This window comes from Bombina bombina, chromosome 1, assembly GCF_027579735.1.
Source record: "Bombina bombina isolate aBomBom1 chromosome 1, aBomBom1.pri, whole genome shotgun sequence".
Taxonomy (NCBI): Eukaryota; Metazoa; Chordata; class Amphibia; order Anura; family Bombinatoridae; genus Bombina; species Bombina bombina.
The window spans coordinates 1,432,184,368-1,432,190,367 of NC_069499.1; the positions used below are offsets into that span (position 1 = coordinate 1,432,184,368).

The following is a 6,000-nucleotide window of genomic DNA, read 5'->3' on the forward strand; positions in this document are numbered from 1 at the left end:
CGGCACCATCGCTACCGGTGCAGAGAGGGCCACAGAGTGGCTCTCTCTGCATCGGAGTCTTCTAAAAAGGTATTGCAGGATGCCTCCATATGGAGGCATCACTGCAATACCCTGAGAGCTACTGGAAGCGATTGCGATCGCTTCCAGCACTCTCTTAGACATCTGACGTACCAGGTACGTCTATTGTCATTAACTGGTTGTTAATGCATGACGTACCTGGTACGTCAGATGTCATTAAGGGGTTAAGAGACAGTAATTAATGAGTGAACTGATATAGACTGGCTTAGCTTCGTGAGAAGAGCTGAGACAACCTACCTGAGAGGAAGCACTAGATAACGACAGAGAACACTGACATGTCCAACATACAGCCCTGGGGCCACATTACAGTTCTAATCAGCTTCTTACCTGGCCCTCACTACACCATTGGCCTCTCAGCATTTGTAACACACCTATCTCTACTGTTTTATTCCAAAGTTCTGTGTTGATTCAAAGTTGATTTGTTTTGTTCCTTGTATGTGTGTGTTAGATACCTGGTGACATACATGTTCATTTATTTTAGTGGTGACTAATAGGACTTCTGATCTGTTCACTATGTCTAAAATTGGCCCCACTTATATGATCGGACTGACAAGATGTGGCCTGAAAATTAATATAAAATGGGCCTGACAGTGGAAGTTTAGGGGTGTCGGGTGGTGCTAGACATCATATGTGATAATTGTTGTGATAAGTCTCACCAGTACCAACCTCAGAGCCTGATATGTAGCATTATTGCAAACTTTGGGCTAGATTACAAGTGAGGAGCAAACGGTTTTGCGCTAGTGCAATCATTTTTTCGCAAGCCATTTTCAATGCGCTGATATTACAAGTTGAGTGAAATCGTTATTGCACTAGCACAGTCGCCTTTTATGCTTCAATCCTTACCGCAATCTCAGAGCTGTAAAATGTTTTCCAAAACTAAAAATTTGCACAAAACACATCAAAAATACATTACAAAGTAAACAAATCAAACTGACTCACCAACACCAGTGGCTAACGGTGTGCAAGCTGAAGGAGCCACTGCTCTTAAAGGGACATTATACACTCATTTTTTCTTTGCATAAATGTTTTGTAGATGATCTATTTATATAGCCCATAAAGTGTTTTTTTTTTTAAATAAATGTATAGTTTTGCTTATTTTTAAATAACATTGCTCTGATTTTCAGACTCCTAACCAAGCCCCAAAGTTTTAGGAGAATACCGTCAGCTACCTTCTCCAGCTTGCTCCTGTTTGTGTAAAGGGTTTTTCATATGCAAAAGAAGGGGGAGGGGGGAGTGTCTTATTTGCCACTTGCAGTGGGCTTTCCAGCTACCTTTTCAACAGAGCTAAACTGAGAGCTTCTAAGTAAGTTTTTAAACAGTTTTATACTGAATTTTTATATCCGTATCTGTGCATCTTATTCTTTATAGTAGTGTCTATTTCATGCAGTTATATGAAAATGAGTATATACTGTCCCTTTAACTCCAAACGATGAACAATCCACAAACCCAGCAGCACAACCAAGGTTATGTTCACTTTACTTTATTAGTACCAGAAAGCAAAAGAACATGACGTTTCGTGCTCAAATGCCCTTAATCATATCATATGATTAAGTAAAGTAAAAATTACTTTGGTGATGCTGCTGGAATTGTGGATTTTACATTACAAAGTACAGTTACACTCATAAATAAATTATTAACCCCTAAACCGCCCCCCCCCCCACATTGCAAACACTAAATAGAACTATTAACCCCTAAACTGACATCACTTTGGATCGCTAACTATCTAAATAAACTATAAATCCCTAAAACGCCACCCCCCACTTCATAAACACTAAATAGAACTATTAACCCCTAAACCGACATCCCCCCACATCGCGAACTATCTAAATAAACTATTAACCCCTAAAACGCCACCCCCCCCACATTGCAAAGTCATAAACTATAATCTAAACCCCCTAACCTAACACCCCCTAACTTAACCCAAAATATAATACCTACAATTTACAAAATAAATCCTAATTGACATAAAAAAATAAAAAAGTTACCTGCAAAAATAAATAAAACCTATTCTTACCGTTAAAAAATCCTTAACATTACAAAAAAAAAAAAAAACTAAGATTACAAAAAAAACAAAAAACTACATTACAGAAAATAAAAATAGTAATTACCCCCAAAATAATTACCCATAAAATTATTAATCCTATTTTAATACCCCTAAAAAAAAAAGCCCTATTCTAAAAATAAACTACCAATAGCCGTTAAAAGGGCCTTTTGTAGAGCATTGCCCTAAAGCGATCAGCTCTTTAGTGAAAACCCCACTAACCCCTCTAACATTACACCCCGCAAAATAAAAAAAACTATCTAAAAAAAAAAAATTACAAAATTACCTGAAAAGGGCATTTGGATGGGCATTGCCCTTAAAAGGAGATTCAGCTCATTTGCTGCCCAAAAAAATAAAACCCTTGTCTATAATTAAAAAATACCCATCTTCATCCATCTTCATCTAGGTAGTCCATTTTCTAACGTCATCCTGGCAGTCCATCTTCTAACTTCATCCCGGCGGTGACGTCAAGGTCAGTCCTCCTCTTCAGAACTTCAACATGGAGCTCCTCTTCATGTAGTCTCTAGCCGCACAATGAATATTGAATGCAGGGGTACCCTTGTATTCCTATTGGCTGATTTGAATCTTCAAATTCAAATAAACAATAGAATAAAAGCTTTTTCCTTTCATTCTATTGGCTGATTTGAATTTGAAGATTTAAATCAGCCCATAGGAATGCAAGGGTACCCTCATATAAAAGAGGTACCTAGCATTTACTATTCAGTGTGTCCTGGAGACCGCACCAAGAAGAGCTCCATGTTGAAGTTCTGAAGAGGAGGACTGCCGTCGCTGCCGTTACTGCTGGGACGATGTTAGAAGATGGACCGCCGGGATAAAGTTAGAAGATGGACTGCTGGGATGAAGATGGAGCATCGCCACCATCATCATCAGTGAGTACCAACTTTGGGGTTAGTGTTATGTTTTTTTCTGGGTGTTTTTTTTTAATAGTTTAGGGTTATTATTTTTTTGGGCAGCGAAAGAGCTGAATGTCCTAAGGGATTAAAGGCTTATCGGACCATTCTCTATCCCAAATGTGATTTAAACACTTTAATACTATTTAACCTTAACCTTGAATATATATATAAATATGTATGCATATATATAACCATAACTTTACACAAACAAATAACACACGGATGACTTCTTGTTTGGGAACATTTTGACCGTCACAGAGTGCAAGAATTCTCCCCCTGTAATGTAAGGGTCCTCTGCAACCAAGCTGCTTGAACCTAATAAACAGAAGGAGGAGAATCATACATTACCGCTATGGTCTTACTCAGGCTTAGAGTGACTAGTCATAACCCTGCCATTAGCACTGGTGGAGTTGCCGCCATCTGAAGAGGGAAGGGAGGGTGGGAGACTTTACACCTTTGGGACTGGATGGAGAAGAGGAAGTAGCTTGTTTGTCCCCAGCTTTTAAGGAAAGGAGGAGCCCTCCATACTTCTGCAACATTGTTGCGGACACTGAACCAACCCTCTTCTCCTATCCCACTATCCTACAGCCTTAACTCTTAGCACGCTCCAGGCCCATGCTGGGCCCTACACTAACTTTTTAAGGGCAATGTCCATGCAAATGCCTTTTTCAGGGCACTTTGTAATTTAGGGGTATTTTAATTTGAGTTAAGTTAGGGGTTGTTATGTTAGGGGGTTTAGATGTTAGTTTATTACTTTGTGTTGTGGGGGTGGAGGTTTAGGGGTTAATAGTTTATTTAGATAGTTTGCGATGTGGGAAGATAGCGGTTTAGGGGTTAGTAGTTTATTTAGATAGTTTGTGATGTGGGGGGGTGGCGATTTAGGAGTTAATAATGTAGTAGGAACTTTGCAGTGGGCTATGTGGCGATTTAGGGTTTATTACAGTAGGGGCTTATGGTTATTCGGGTTAGTGCGGGAGTAGGGTGATAGGTATTTTTCACTTTTTTTTCTCCGTTGATTTTTATGGGGGGAATAAATGCATGCACACGCGAGTTAAGTTTTTAGTTTTTTTTTGGAATTTGTAATACCAGCGCAATCCGACTAGTGGAAAAAGCTAGCTAGCTGTGTTTTCGTGATTACAGAAAAAAATTACCGCACCACTTGTAATCTAGCCCTTTGTATACATATGAATCTGACACAAAAATAAAAAAATCATATACAAACACAAAGCTACACCTATTGTTTTCACACAATACGCATAACCTCAATAAATGTGGAAAAGAATGAGATCAGTTGTGTATGTTTGTAATGTTATGTAACTGTGGCTGAGTAGAAATCTAAGAAAAAATACCCATCAGCACGAAGTCACAGACGTCATTGTATATACACACATCTATATAAACATAAACAAATACAATACACACTTAAAGGGGCAGTATTCACAAATTTTCATTTAACTGCATGTAATAGACAGTACTATAAAGAATACTGATATAAAAATCCAGTGTAAAACCTTTTAAAAACTTACTTAGAAGCTCCTAATTTAACACTGTTAATGAAATAAGCCTTTGACACTCACTGAAAGGGGCTGATAGCAGAGCCTCCCCCCTCCCCTGCATATGAAAAGACCCATTATACAAACAGAAGCAGTCTGAAATCTGTAGACATCAGTATACCTCTAAACTTTTGGGGCTTTGGTAGGAGCCTGAAAATCAGCACAATGTTATTTAAAAATAAGCAAAACTATACATTTTTACAAAAACACACCCAGGTGGGCTATATAAATGGATCATCTACAAAGCATTTATGCAAAGAAACATCTAGTGTATAATGTCCCTTTAAAGCAACATATACACAAACATTCTGTATACACAGTTACTTACTAAGAAGTTACAGTTCCTGTACGCCTGTGCCAAGAGAGAAACAGCAGACAGCTTGCTTGATATCCTGAGGCCCCTTATCCGGCAGGAATGAATAGTTACAGAGGCTGAACGATCTGTACTGTGAGTGGCCCGTTAGCTCAGCCTACAAGTACTCACAGTTAACAGCAACAACTAGATTTTCTGGGCTGGTCTCTTATAGGAAACTTATAAACATCTGGGAGGTAAAAAACAGATATGCAAAGTCATTCTTCATAACAATAAAACAAAATACACTAGTTGCACTTTTTATGTTACACGTGACATCAGATTGCTGCCAAAAAAAATAAAACATTTCTGCTTCAGTAAAACCCCCCTCCCTCTCCCTGTTAATGGATAAAACAAAAATTCCAGAATACGTATTTTTAAAGAGGTATTGTCACTCTTTCAATGTGTGCTGTGTATTTAAAAATATGTTTTATGGTTAAATAATTTAGGTGCGTTTTGTACTGCATGCATTTAATGTAAGTGCCCGGCTTACTTAATAAATATTTTTTTTCTGTAGAATTTGAATCCACTTTCACTTCTGTAATAAGAGTATCTATCATATAGGCATTTCCTATAGGAGGGGGGAGAGTCTGTTTTGGAGGCCTACTGCATTGTGGGATTTAAGTGCTGAGTGTTCAGAAAAAACACATTCCAAAATCTCAAGAGGACAGATATCACGGACAGTTACACTGTTTTTATTGTATTGCTTGGTGCTGTTTCTCTTTTAAGACATTGTCGTCCTGTAGAAAAAATTCTTAAATGTAGCAAAGTTTGTGGACTTAAATGACCAATATAGTTAAAAAAATGACATGCACTAATCGGGTCCCGAGTTGTACTTCTACTTTGGGGCCAATTTAACATGTCCTCCGCACAATGATAAATGCAGACAGCATTCGCTGTCTGCATTTATCATTGCACAAGCATTTCTCGTGAAATGCTTGTGCAATATTGCCCCCTGCTTATTTGCGGCCAATCGGCCGCTAGCAGGGGGTGTCAATCATTCCGATCGTATCTGATCGGGATGATTGCTATCCGCCACCTCAGAGGTGGTGGACGAGTTAA

General features: G+C 38.5%; 1 protein-coding gene across 1 annotated transcript in view; it reads right to left on the reverse strand.

Moving 5' to 3' along the window:
* Nucleotides 1-5,167, reverse strand: part of LOC128652556 (cathepsin K) — a 104,138-nt gene extending 98,971 nt beyond the window's left edge. The window contains exon 1 of the mRNA XM_053705486.1: nt 4,915-5,167. The gene's annotated coding sequence lies outside the window, so the exon portion shown is untranslated. The remainder of the gene's footprint in view (nt 1-4,914) is intronic.
* Nucleotides 5,168-6,000: the final 833 nt, after the last annotated feature.